The 14338-nt window shown below is 52.5% G+C and overlaps 1 protein-coding gene and 1 long non-coding RNA gene across 4 annotated transcripts in view; one reads left to right on the top strand and one right to left on the bottom strand.

The window, feature by feature from the left end:
• MAPK4 (mitogen-activated protein kinase 4) overlaps positions 1–806 on the bottom strand; it is a 148749-nt gene extending 147943 nt beyond the window's left edge. Inside the window, exon 1 of one of the 3 annotated variants that reach the window (XM_025429656.3) lies at positions 670–806. The gene's annotated coding sequence lies outside the window, so the exon portion shown is untranslated. Of the gene's footprint in view, positions 1–179; positions 297–669 lie in introns of those variants that run through there. The other 2 variants (XM_035719040.2, XM_025429658.3) reach the window with 2 other exon arrangements.
• Positions 807–1525: 719 nt separating this feature from the next.
• LOC112648353 (uncharacterized) lies at positions 1526–4764 on the top strand. Its single transcript, XR_007411697.1, has 4 exons — positions 1526–1633; positions 1801–1880; positions 2352–2454; positions 3792–4764. It is a non-coding gene; the product is annotated as an uncharacterized LOC112648353 (long non-coding RNA).
• Positions 4765–14338: the final 9574 nt, after the last annotated feature.

The following is a 14338-nucleotide window of genomic DNA, read 5'->3' as shown; positions in this document are numbered from 1 at the left end:
CAGATGCAGGCTGCAGGTTGCAGCGCCGGGGACAGCGCCGGGGACAGCGGCGGGGCTCGCTCCTTCCCTCCCTCCCCGCCCTCTCGGGCGCCCCGAGCCCCCGCCCTGGGGTCGCAGGGGCGGAGATGGGCACCTGGATCGGTGGGGCGGGAGGGCGGGCGGGGGGGCGACATACTAACCCTCGAAGGCAGCGCGAAGGAGGCCGGAGGGGAAGATGCTGCGGACTGGGGCGGACCCCACCGCCGAGCTCCGAATTTGAACTCGCCTGCGAACCACCCCTGGGCGCCCCCAAACGCGCCACACCGCCCGCGGGGGTGGGGTCCCCTCAACGGCGCCCGGTCCCTAAATCCTCCGCCCTCTGCACCCCTCGGGGATGCCCAACCGCAACCTTCCCGTCGGGACCGCAGATCCAGGGGCGGCCCGGGCGCGGGGGCGGGGGACCGGGTCCCGGAGGGCGGCCACGCCGGCCCCGCGGGAGGCACCGGCGCGCAAACTCGCGGTTCGGAATCCGCTTGCTTCCCGGGTCGGGGTTTTCCCCCAGGTGAGGCGGGGGCGCGGGGACAGCGGGGAAGGAGCGTTTCTGCTTTTCGCTCGGCTTCTCCGGGGCCCCCGAACTCCGAGAGGCGCAGGCACCGGGAGAAGAAAGGAAGCGGAGGGGGAGCCACTTACCCAGAGCGGAGCCCGAGAGCGCGGCGGCCCCGGCGCAGGCGGCGCCTTTGTCTGAGGTCGCGGCGCCGGCGCGCTCGGCCAGGCAGGTCCCGGCCCCGGCGCGCGGCGAGCTCCCGCGGGCGTCCGGACTGCGCGGCTCGCGGCTCCCGCCCCCCGCCCCCCGCCCCGGCTCCGGCTCCGGCTCCGGCTCCGCTCCCGCCCCCGCCCCCGCCCCGCGCTCGCCGCAGCCGCCGCCGCCGCCGCCGCCGGCTCCGCCCCGCGCCGGCCCCGCCCCCGGGCCCCCACCTGCTGCGGCCGCCGGGGAGCCGAGCGTGGGGAGCCCAGCGTGGGGGGCCGGCCTGGGGAGCCCAGCGTGGGGAGCCCAGCGTGGGGGGCCTGCCGCCTCCCCGCGCACCCCGCCCCCGCCTCCCCGCCGCCCGCGACCCCTACAGAGACGGCCTCACCCGAGGGCCCGGCGCCCGCAAGCAGGGGAGCCGCCGTGGGGGGCGGGGGGCGGGGGGCGGCCTCCCTGCCCGGGCCGGGCGCGCGTCGTCGGGGCCCCGTCACCTTGGAAGGCGGCCCCCACTTTGCCCGGGAGAGGGGAGCCGTCGGGCTCCGGCCAGGAGGGAGGGGGCTGCGGGAAGCAGGGTCTCCCTAACCCCGGCTGAAGCCCGGCCTCCCAGCGGGGTCAGCCCCTGGCCGGTGAGGGCGCAGGGAGGGGGGCGGGGGGGTTGGGGCCGCAGCCCGGCCGCGGGAGCGGGACCCGGGGCCTCGGAAGGGGCGCGGGGGGAGGGGCGGGCTCGGGTGCAGCGCCGGCCACCTGGGCTGTGCGGGCTCGCTCGCTGGGCGGGAGGGGGGAGGGGGAGGGGGGAGTAGCAGGGGGCACCTGCCGCTGGAAGCCGCCGGCCCCGCAGCAACACCGGCGGTAACTGGAGTTTACACAGATGGCACCTTCCAGCAAACCCAAAGTGGTCCCGCGGATTAGGTGCGTCACTTCATGGGTTCGCCCCAGTGGAATGGCTGAGGAGCCGCTTTCCCAGGCAGAGAAAAATATCCAGATAGTGTGTAATGAGGTCACTAGCGGCTTTAGCTGCCTGTGGCCCTCCCTCCTCCCAACTCCCAAAGCCTTCTGAGCGAGAATCTTACCTCCAGGCTTCACAGAGTCCGCTGTAGCCTACGGTGGCTTCTGCTTCACACCCCATTTCTGCCTCCAGGGCGTGGGGCCGTTCCAGGTGTGTAATAACTGTTCAAAACACTGATGTGTGATTCATGCAACTGTGCTGATTGTAACGTGCGCAAAACATAAAGATTTTAAATTGTGGGATCATGTAGGGAAATGCATCAGGTGGGGGGAACAATAATGGCCTGTGAAGGGTGACAGTGCCAGCTCTAAGTAGTATGTAGATAGAAATGCTACTTACTGTATGTGTGCAGGTAATAGGTTAAGGTTACATACTGACTTAAAGACAGCGGTTATCTGAACCTTCATTAACCTATAAGAACAGGTAAGGGTAAGGAGAAAGCGTGTGACAGGCAAATGTGTGTGCATCTGTGGTAAGACTTTCCTGTGTATGTTTCCCAAAGAGAACATTTTAACATTTGCTTCTTTAATTTTCATTACAAATAAGTATTATCAATTCAGTGGGTATGCATAAATATGAAATACTCTGTTAATTTATTCATTTTTATAACATCTTTTCTAGAAAGAGGGAACAAGAGGCCCCAAGGATTCTCGTTTTGTCAAAAAAAAAAAAAGCCAGAAACAAAAATGTCCTGCCACAGCACGCCCACTGAGCTGAGAGTCCGGTAGGTCTGAATAGAGACTGACTCAGAACAGCACCACCAAAGCTCCCAGTCTCCCTCCTGGGTGTTTTAGATCAGTGTCTTGGGTCTGTGAAACTGCTCTTGGGAGCAATGTGCATGTCCACGTGAGATAATTTATCTCTTCCATTTGGCAACTGGGAAAATGTAATTTTCTCCGTGTGATGAGCATGAGTGAATGGCTCATGCATAGTGAATGGCTGTCCTCCAAATTGTGGGATGAGGGTGTGAAATATGCATTTTAATATCAGAGTCCATTACCACACAATGCCAGTAGAATGAATAGGAACTGGGATGTTTTATCCTGGCCCCTTCCGTCTCATCAGCATCACATGGGTTCTTCTCCTATGGATGCTGTTGTTAGGAAATGTTTTTTTCCTTATTTTTACCCCAACCAGAAGACTGCCAAAGAAACAGCTGGCCTAGATGGGGTAAGTAGAAAATAACCACACAGAACCCACAGGGTGGCAAGGTTTCCAGGTTGTTTTACAACTTCTGTTTTCCAGAGGGAAATGTACCATGACTACATACCTGTAAACTATACCTCAGTGACTGAGTCACAGGTTCTTTTTTTTTTTTCTTTTTTAAGATTTCATTTATTTATTGACACAGAGAGAGAGGCAGAGACACAGGCAGAGGGAGAGGGAGAAGCAGGCTCCACGCAGGGAGGTCGATGTGGGACCCGATCCGGGTCTCCAGGATCACACCCCAGGCTGTAGGCGGCGCCAAACTGCTGCGCCACCGGGGCTGCCCAAGTCACAGGTTCTGATGCTGTGCACAGTGATCCTGGAGGACACAGGAGTGGGGAGCTGCTGCATGGAGCAGGAAATGCCCTGCCACCTGCCTTAGGGCGTTTAGATATGATGTTTTTGAAATAGTGTTTCCGTAGATGGAAAATTGTATATTCCCCCCACTGGTCGTTGAAACTTAATCCCTACAAAGTGTTAGTGTTTGGAGATGGGGCCTTGGGGTGGTAAGGAAATCAGGACAGTGGAGCCCTCAGGAATGGGATTACTTACTGTCTTGATAAAAGAGATGGCACAGAACTCCCTTCACCCCTTCTGCCACATGAGGACACAGTGGGAAGACAGGCATCTTTGAACCAGGAGGTACGGGTAGGCCCTCACCAGATACAGATCTGCCACCACCTTGATCTTGGACTTCCTAGGCTCCAGGACTGAGAGAAGTTTCCTGGTTTATAAGCCACTCAGTCTCTGCTATTCTGTTAAAGCAGCTGGAATTGACTAAGACAGCAGAGTAACCTTCTCAGGAAAGGCTGGGATCTAATTTTTTTTTAATTTTTTTTTATTTATTTATGATAGTCACAGAGAGAGAGAGGCGCAGAGACATAGGCAGAGGGAGAAGCAGGCTCCATGCACCGGGAGCCCAACGTGGGATTCGATCCCGGGTCTACCAGGATCGCGCCCTGGGCCAAAGGCAGGCGCCAAACCGCTGCGCCACCCAGGGATCCCATGGGATCTAAAATGAGGTAACAAATGACCATCTTTCTCCCTAGGACTACAAATGGGGGGGGGGCACCAGGGTGGCTCGACGGTTGAGCATCTGCCTTTGGCTCAGGTTATGGCCCCAGGGTCCCCAAATCGAGCCTGCTTCTCCCTCTGCCTGTGTCTCTGCCTCTCTCTCTGCATCTCTCAGGAATAAATAAATAAAATCTTTAAAAAAAAAAAAAAAGAACTACAAATAGGACTTATATATTGTGATATAATAAGAAATACATCTGCTTTTTGCCCCTCAGTTCCCGGCACAGAACTCCTCAACCCCTTGCAATTTCCTGAGTGATTGGAGTGTCTTTTGTCATTCATAAGGATGCCCTAATAAGATGACTTAGGGTGGGCCCCACATGTAGCTCAGGATGGGAGCTGGTCATCCACTAGAAAAACCCTAGTAGGTTAGAGGTTTGGAACTTTCAGCCCCACGTGCCAACCTCTGGAAAGATTAAACTCTATAAATATGCTGGAACAGCAGGATTAGATCAGGTGCCAGGTTAGAGAACACATCCATTTGTCAGGGGGATGAAGAACACCAGTTCCCTGGGGGGACAGAAGCACCTGCGTTGGGACCTTCTGGACCTAGCTCTATGGATTGCTTCATCTGTTCATCTGTGACCTTTCTAGTATTTTTAATATTTTTTAAAGATTGATTTATTTATTTTAGAGAAAGCGTGAGTGCATGTAAGTTGGGAGGGGGTAGGAGCAGAGGGAGAGAAGCGGACTCCCCACAGAGCCTGGCACAGGGCTGGATCTCACCACCCTGAGATCAGGACCTGGGCCCAAATCAGCGCTATATCTTTTGCAATAAACTGCTAAACATAAATAAATGTTTCTTGGAATTCTGTGAGCCAGTCTAGCAAATTAATTGAACCTGGGGCAGGGCGGGGGGGGGGGTGGTGGCGTGGAAATCTGAAGTGAGCATGGGGGTACAGTGTTGTGTGACTAAGGCTTTACCCTGTGGCTCCTGATACTATCTCTAGATAGTGTTGGAACTGAGTTATTAAATTGTAGAGAAACCAGTCAGAGTCCACTGAGAATTGACTTGCTTGGTGGGTTTGGAAAAAAACCCATAGTGGATTTATGAATTGCACCTATCTGTTTCCCACTATGGGTTTTGTTTTCCAGAAGAAAATCTATTTATGATTACTATAGTTATTCCCGATTTATACCCTGTCGATAACAGAAAGGGATGTGAGGAGCTTTGGAATATTAAAAACCATGTGAAACTATAAAGCGCTCTTCTAAGTTTTGGTGCATCTGTCTTGGTTTACAGTTATTACTGGTATTTTATTCAATCAGGATGGCCGTGATCCAATTCTGGCCCAACCTGTGGACAGCCCCTGCCTATTATTGGCAGATGCAGTGGGTAATAATAGACTTCCACGTAGCTTTCACAGGGCTGCCCCGGCCCCCAGCTATGAAGGAACCTGGCTGACAAAAAATCATCGTAATAATATTCTGATTAAGATGTGCACAGAGTCTATGATGGATGAAGTTGGCGCTGAAGCCACTCAGGAAATTCAGTTGAGAAGGGTCAGAGTTCTGATTATGCTTTCTTAAGTTGTCAAGAGGGAGGAGCAGCCAAGAGGCCCGAGGGATGATGTCCCGTAAGATAGAGGAGCCGTGAGCTGAGCTCGATCCCCTCAATCCTCCCGGTGTCTGGCTCTACCCAGGGACTCTGCAGGCAGGGCCTAGGGTAGTGCCTCACCTGGTCATGCTTTGCACCTCTCGCTTCCTGCCGTGGGCGTTCCCCGTTGCCTCTGAGCTCTGAGATGCTGCAAGACCCAGGAGGGCCCTAAATGAACAGGGGAGTTAAGGCCCCGGTGACGTAGTAATACGTGGGGTGGGGTTGTTCACCTCCTCCAGAATGCAGAAGCTCACGTGGCCACTCAAGAGGATCCAGCAAGACCAGGCCATCAGTCGCACCAGATCTCGAAAGTGCTTATTTTCTCCCTCTTTGCTTCTTGCACCTGCTTCCTGGCAGGACTGCAGTCCCTTCTGGGGGGTGGAGGGTGCTGGACTTCTTCACAAATAGTAACACGGGGGCTTTTATCTTGGGATCTGCTCTGGGAATCCCAGGGTGGCACCAAGACACGCTCTGCTTCTCAGGGTCCTGAACATTCCCTCAGGGGCCGGGCCTGACGCCCACCTCCTCAGTGAAGGAAGAGCAGGACCACAAGGCAAGCAAGTGGTTTTATGGGACATCTTTCTATGTAAAGTTCATTCAAGACAGAAGAGTTCTGATATGAAAACATGATTGAAAGCCCTTGGCCTGTTTAATATTGGGACAAGTTTGGGAGAGGCCATCACGGACGGGAAGGTGGGTTTCAGGGGGAGGGCTCTGAGTGCGTGTGTGGGGGAGCTGCTGCCTGAGGAGTCTAAGGAGAAAGTCCGGGGGAGGCTGGCTGTGGCTGGAGACCCAAGATGTGAAGGCATCACTACATTGGGATTAGGAGGAGAGCCTGCGCTCAAGGTTCCCAGGGAAGCAAGTCCAGGGGGCACAGGGTTGAGGACACAACCTGAAACCACCAACTCCAGCAACTCTCTCTCTCTCTCTCTCTCTCTCTCTCTTGCTTGCTCGCTCCTGCCAAGCCTTTCTCCACATCTTGCCCTTCCCCTTTGTCCTACTAAACCAACACTGATGTGTTCCAATCGCAGGTTGAGATTCCTTGATCTCAGGAGGTGAACACCTTCTCAGGCCTCCAGATGATGTATCATGGTTGACTTAGACACCAACATGTAACCCAGTTCTGGCTAATGAAGCATGTCAGGAAGTCTGCAAAAGAGAGATCCCTTCCTGAATTAAAAGATGGCAAGGAAAAAATAAAATAAAATAAAAAATGAAACAATAAAAGATCGCAAGGACACGGAGGTTGTTGCCTTGTTCTTCCTGCCTTGAATGTAGAGGTGATGGCTGGTGCTACAGCAATCCCAGTGTGATATTGAAGCAACAAGCATGAGAAGAAGGCTGAGAGAATCTTGGGGATGCTGGCCCTAGATCAGTGAGCTAATAAGCCAATTTTAGCAGCTATACAGAATCTTCTAGCATGCAGGAAAAATAAATCATTTGTATCAGTCACTGTCAGTAAAGGGTTTTCTGTTACTTGGAGCCACAATCATTCTCAAGCCCAGGAAGATGATGATAACAAAGCAACAGGAGAGGGATCCCTGGGTGGCGCAGCGGTTTGGCGCCTGCCTTTGGCCCAGGGCGCGATCCTGGAGACCCGGGATCGGATCCCACGTCGGGCTCCCGGTGCATGGAGCCTGCTTCTCCCTCGGCCTATGTCTCTGCCTCTCTCTCTCTCTCTCTGTGACTATCATAAATAAAGAAAAATTTAAAAAAAAAAAAAAAAAAAAAAAAAAAAAAAAAAAACAAAGCAACAGGAGAACCAAAGACAGAGATTCAGAAGTCAAGGAAATAGAATTTTGAGGAGGTGGGAGTGGCTGACAGTGCAAATACTGCAGAGGAGTCAGAAAAGATGACACTGAAAACATGAATGGAATTGTTCAGTAAGAGGCCATTGGTGATCTCAGTGAGGGCCATTCCAGGCTCACTGATGGGGCCAAAGCCAGCTGTCAGTGGGCTGAGGACATGGGGCATTGAATACAGACAACACTTTCAAGAACTTTCCCTCTGCATGTATCAAGAGCCTTCAAATGTTGCTGAGCTTTGACCTACATTCTTCACTTGTTGAGATCTATCCAAAGGAAATGACCAGAGACTCTTGACCAAGATTTAGGCCCAAGGGCAATAACCGTAGCTTCATCTGTGGTAGAGAAATGTTGGCAACAATGCACACACCAAACAATAAGGAAGCTGTTAAATAAATTATGATCTGTCTCCATGATGGAATATTCCTCCAGCCAATATATAGGAGGTCTCAAAGGAATTTTTTTAATAGGATGGAGGAATATTCATAATGGATTGGTTAAAAACCCAAGCTATAGAAAATATGGCTATAAATTCGTTATATATGTTATTTATATGCAAAGAAAAAGGCAGGAAAGGAATACATGAAAATATTTAATGTTAGGGACACCCGAGTGGCTCAGTGGTTGAGTGTCTGCCTCCGGCTCAGGTCGTGACCCCTGGGATTGAGTCCTGCATCAGGCTCTCTGCTCTGCGGAGACCTACCTCTTGCCCTCCCTCTGCCCCTCTCCCTGCTCGTGCTTGCGTGCTTCCTCTGTCTCTCACTCTCTCTCTCAACCAGATAAATAAAATCTTTTTTAAAATATCCAGTTATGGGAAAACTTCTTAAATTTCTATTTTCCCCATGTTTCAAAACTTTTATTATTTTTATAATCAGAAAACTTTATTTTTAAAAAATTGCGAAATTTGCTATGAAGAAAAAGAAATAGAGTAGTGACTATGGGCCTGGCCCTAGTAGGAGACATTCCTGAAGATGAACACGTAGGTGTTTTGATTTCCAAGAACACAGTTTGTACAACACGTCATGGTATCTTCGTTGACCAGGCTGCCAGGAACCTCACCAGCAAACCTGATGTTCACTTACAAGTATGTTATCCTCCTTTGTTTTGTTTTATCCCTTCTAGGGCCGCAGGTCCCATATCTGCAAAGATAGGAAGAGGCATCTGAGTAATGTAGCCCAGTGCGAAGGGCCAAGGCCTCCCAACACGTCCCAGAGCCCCTGCGGCCACGAGACACGGGTAGGAGACAGCAAACACCCCTCAGGGCAAGACGCAAGTCAGAACCTTTATGAGGACGGAAAACAATACACAGCAGATGGACAATCCCCATGTCCCCAGAGCACATTATATGATATCAGATCGACTGGAGGAGAGGCAAGCCCCTCCCGCAAGGGGTACCCAGGTGGCTCTTCCTGGTGCCCATCTGGAGGGATCATGACAGCCGGCCATGGAGGAGCCTAGTCTCCCACTGTGCGCACAGAACTAGGGGGCAGCCCTCCGTCACACCTGGCGAGGTGCGTGTGGCCCCTGTCCGCCCACCTCCCCGCTGCCCCCTCAGGTCAGGCTCTAATGCCTCAGGTTGGGTTACTGGGGCCTTATGATGCCCTCAAGACTCAAGGCCAGTGACCAAAGTTCTTTTTCTCTGGAGAGATTTCATTTTAGAGCAATGTCTGGCTCTCGTTAAGAACAAACAAGGAACGCACTTATTAGGCTGTCAGCCATCCTATATTTAAATCTGAATCTCCTAGAGGGGCACGCGGGGAACACGGTTTGGGGAAGGAGCCTGGCGCCCAAGCCTGGATGGAAGTCCTTGCTTCCTCCTAGGGCAGACCTTCCCACGGGGTGGTTATGAGGGTCAAATGAAGGTATTAATATGCAAACACTTCATAAACAATGAGAAGCCATATAAATGTAAGTCACTGTTAATTATTACCACTCTACCGGAGGCAAAGTCTAAAATGGATGTTGTGTCCTATTTCACTCTTCTTGACGCCAAGCCACTGAGAAAATCCTCAGGCAAAGAGCTGAGCCTAAAACCTGAGTAACTGCTTCCAATTTATTTCAGCAAACAGCACGCCCCAAGATTACCACTTAGAATGGAAATCTCTTATTTGGTCCCCCAAAATCCCTGCTGTAGGCCTGAAGAAAGACTAGGTGGTTGTCTCGTACAAAGGAAAGGGAGGTGGCAAGTGGAAACCCTCAGAGGGACTATCTCTGGCCACAGTTAAGCGGAAGGCCCTCAAAATATTTGTTGAAATCACTGCTCAGATCCTATGCTGTCATAGCGATACCATGAGCTCAAGGGTGGTGACAGCCGCAGCTGTCGCCCCAGAGGGGCAAGTGCTGGAGAGGAGCCCGCCCCACGGCAGCCCGGTCCCAGCAGCTCCCGGAGGACAAGCAGCGAGCCGGCCTGGACCACGGAGCTCAGTGCAGCTGCTGGGGGCAGCGGCCGCGGCCTGGGGGCATTTAATGAAAGAGCAGAGGCAGGTGCCAAGTGCTGGCTGGACCTGAGTGAGCCAGGGAAGGCCCGGGCCCACCGGGGAGCGAACGGCGCCGAACAAGCCTCACTCGGAGTCAAAATTAACATGTGTTCCCTGCAGTAGTCATCAAGTTTTTTTGTTTTTTTTTTTAAGATTTTTATATTTATTTATTTGGCAGAGATAGCACAAGCAGGGGAGCTGCAGAGGGAGTGGGAGTAGCAGGCTCTCCCTGAGCAGGAAGTCTGACATGGGGCCTCGTCCCAGGACCCCAGGGCCGGGACCTGAGCAGAAGGCAGCCGCTCAGGAGCCCCCCAGGCCCTGATAGCCATCAGGTCTTAAGAGGAGCAGGAATTAGTTGCTCCGGGGCTCACATGATGTTCACGGGACCTTCCCGGGCCCAGGGCATAGTGTGGCCACAAGAGTAAAAACAATACAGTGCTGTTCCTTTCATGGCTTTCACTCCCAGAAGGGAGAAGCTACACTGTTCGCTGCAGAATGAGGAGGTCCCAAGGGAGTAGGAGGCAGGTGACCAGTGAGGCCCCAAAACGATTGGAAGGTGAAAGAGGGGATGACGACTTGGGACTAGAGCTCAGGGGAGGCTTTCGTTCAGGATGTAAAGCAGATCTTGAGCTTCAAGGAAGCACAGAATTGACCCGTCTGAAGAGGAATGCTCCAGGTTGGGGCTTGTGTGTGTTGGGGGGTGGGGTGATGAGGGTGGGAGGAGCAGCAGGAGTAAAGGCAAGGAGGTAGGAAGGAGCAGTGCTTGTACTGGCAGCAGAGTGTCAGCCCTTCTCTGGTGAAGGCTCCGTGAGGGCCACGGTGGGGATCAAGGTTCGGGGGTAACTCCGGTCTCCAGCGCTCCATGAAAGGGGCCTGAAATGCAGCCGAGGCCAGTGCTGTGCATTCCCATGAGTGGGGCGTGGGGCAGCACCACACCTGCCTCAGGGTCCCAGGGACCCCACCAGACCCACCTCTGGGCCCACATTGGGCCTGCAGACCCCAACCAGACTTGCCTCTAGGCCTGCAGACCCCACCAGACCCGCCTCTGGGCCCGGCAGACCCCACCAGACCCATATCTGGGCCCTGCAGACCCCACCAGACTTATCTCTGGGCCCTGCAAACCCCACCAGACCCACCTCTGGGCCTCATCACACCCCTAGACCCCACCAGAGCCCCCACTGAGTCAGCCCCGGGAGCCCCAGCTGTGTCGGAGCAGCAGGGATGGTAAATGCCACTGGAACTACAGTGGGCGGGAAACTGGGGGTGGGAAGGGGCTCACAGGCACCAGATGGGTGCTTTCCAGGAGGGGGGTGAGTAGGCAGCAGGGAAATCAGAGATGTGAGGAAATTCTCTCAGGGACTTTGTTCCTGCAAACGCAGCAGAGTGGAAAACAACTGCAGGTTGACAGGAATTGAGGGCTTTCCCTGGAAGTCCTGCTGGGGAGCTCCCAGTGTTGGGGAAATGCGCGATGCCCCGGGGGAGAGGTTGATTGGGGTGCCACTAATTCTTTTTTTTTTCTGAGAGTTTTTTTTTCCTTTTTTAAGATTTTATTTATTTATTCCTGAGAAATACACAGAGAGAGGCAGAGACACAGGCAGAGGGTGAAGCAGGCTCCATGCAGGGAGACCGATGCGGGACTCGATCCTGGGACCCCGGGAGTCACACCCTGAGCTGAAGGCAGACACTCAGCCACTGAGCCACCCAGGTGCCCCTCAGAGATAGTGTAATAGGCCTCTGTTTGGGACAGGTCCTTGGTCCTCAGTTTACCGCTTACATCTGATCTCCTTTGGGCAATAACAGGGCTGTTCATTGTTCTTCTGGCCCAGAGGAGATTTCAAGTGGGTTCTATTTAGCCCTTCATGAATGCAGGCATCTTTCTCCTCCACCCCACCCCACCTCTTTCTTGGCAACCGATCGAAAAGTTTGGGGAAGTGGGAGGTAAGTAAACCAGGACCCGGCAGGTCCCAGAGCTCAAGGCGGCAGCGAACCCCCTCAGGCAGTCCAGCGGTGGGAGGCAGGGCATCCCTGCGGCAGTGGGCAGACGGGAGCCGAGCCCCCAAGAGGCCAGCCTGGCCCCGGGGCTGTGGACTAGGAGCAGCCGATGCCGAGGTACCGCCTCTCACATCGCCCAAGCGTCTGACGGGCCCCCCTGGCAGGGCTGCAAGGAAGCAAAGTGGTACCAGCTGCGGAAGAAGACAAGGCAATATCTGCCAAGATCACACCTGCCTATACGCTTTGCCCCAGTAATTCCACTTCTAGGAACTTACCTCCATCTTCTGCGCACGAGAGACTGTGGTTCTCAGAGGTGCTCGCTGCAGCCAAGCGTGTGGTAGTGAAAGGTCGGAAACAACACGACCTCTCAGGAGGCATTAGCTAAATCAGCTGTGATACGTCTTTCCAATGGAGAAGCACAAAACTTTAAAAAGGAAATAGAGGAAGTTCTATAGACTATCATGGAAATATTTTCAAGATGTGTTTATTAAATAATAATAATAAAAAAAGAATGAGGTGCAGAATAGGGTAGAGCTTCTCCATTTCCAAGAATAATCTTATAGAAACAGTAACTCCCTGTTTTAGTATCAGAGACACGACCAGAAGCAAAAGGCATTTTTTGATCAACACGTACGATTGTGTAGATGGAGGATCCAAAAGCATCTGTAAAACCTGCGAGAAACAGGAGGAGTTAGTTCTGAAGCTTGCAGAAGACAAGATTCATAGGAAAACTCAGTTATATTTCCAGACAGCAGCCACAAAGAGCTGGAGGAAAAAATGGCTAAGTCCTACCAGGTACAATATCATAGAAACAGAGAACAGGAATAAGCCTAACAAATGATTTCTGTGCCTTTACACTAAAATTACAGAATATTGCCAAATAAGCGGAGAGACACACCATCTTAATTGACTGGAAGACTCGAGGTTGCTAAGATGCAGGTTCTCACTGTTTCGTATCCCAGGGTATTGCCACGATGCGAGTGAAAAGGCTTGTCTTCATTTTACCCCCATGTATGAGCCTCTCTCCACAGCTTGACCGTGAATTTATGAGACGCAGGGGGACAAATGTGAGGACGGCCTCCTGGAAGACCCAGAGTCATCCCTCCCCTTCCACACCTGACCTGCACCCTTTCCCAGGCGGCACTTCCATCTCTCAGTGAAAACTTGAGGAAGACCTTGGTGGGGGCCAAGTCACTAAGGGGTGAAGACATAACCTCGATCCCAGTGAGCATGCATTTGATGCCAGTAGCCCTTTCTTCTTCAGTTTATGATTTGGTTGGAGAAGTTTTAAGTCTCTCAAAAGCAGTGAAGAGCATTGTAGGTCGGTCTTGCACACCCCAGCCTGGCACTGCCCAGGGGACCCTCTGCTGTCCATACAGCAGCCGCGCATTGAAGGTAGTAACTGAGCACTTGAAATGTGGCTAGAATGACTGGAAAACTAAGTTTTAGATTTTATTTCATTTTCACTATTCAAAGTTTAAATTTTAAAAGCCACACGTGGGGGATCCCTGGGTGGCGCAGCGGTTTGGCGCCTGCCTTTGGCCCAGGGCGCGATCCTGGAGACCCGGGATCGAATCCCACGTCGGGCTCCCGGTGCATGGAGCCTGCTTCTCCCTCTGCCTGTGTCTCTGCCTCTCTCTCTCTCTGTGACTATCATAAATAAATAAAAATTAAAAAAAATAAAATAAAATAAAAGCCACACGTGGCTAGAATCTCCCATAATACACAGTGCAAGTCTAGTCCTTGCACATCCTGAAGAAATCCCTACAAGTCCTGATGTTAATCATAGGTTCCAGCAACCTATCCCCACTTCCCTGGGTTAATTCCAGAACTGCTTAAGGATACTAAATGCCACCTGATCAGCAGAATTAAACATTTGTCATGGGCGCAGATGTACGTTGCTCTTTCTTTTGTCCCCTGAATAGTGCCTAGCCCAGAGGCAGCCACATAGTATTTCACAGTCATTATTTACTAAGGTAGACAACGTGAGAGAGGAGAGAGGGAGGTACACAAAGTCACCTCTATCTTCACCTCCTTCACCCAGGAAGATGTACCACCTCACCCAGGAGCTCTGCCACCATGGTGCCCTGGTCACACCCCAAGCCTGAATCTCTGTTTCTCATCAACCCCCACAAACTGCAGACACGCAGAGCCTGTGATCCTTTCAGGCAAAGACAGTGTTAAGATGCTTGTGAAGTGGGGGTGGGGTGGGGAGGAACTCCATGAGACCATGCCTCTACAAAAACAGTGAGAAAACTGGCAAAAGCTGTCAAAATCAATTTTATTGGAACGCTGGAAGCTAGTCCAAGATTCACAGCAACCAGATGAATGTTTAATCAAGAAAAAGGAGACCGATTCTCAGGAGGAAAGCTTTGTGGCATTTAGCTTCTCCTGGCCCCATCCCCGCCTCCCTGGACCAGCAACAGTCTTGAAGATGGAGCCCACGTCATGGTCCAT

Source organism: Canis lupus, chromosome 7 (assembly GCF_003254725.2).
Source record: "Canis lupus dingo isolate Sandy chromosome 7, ASM325472v2, whole genome shotgun sequence".
NCBI classification, from domain to species: Eukaryota; Metazoa; Chordata; class Mammalia; order Carnivora; family Canidae; genus Canis; species Canis lupus.
This window is presented reverse-complemented; position numbering and strand designations above follow the sequence as displayed.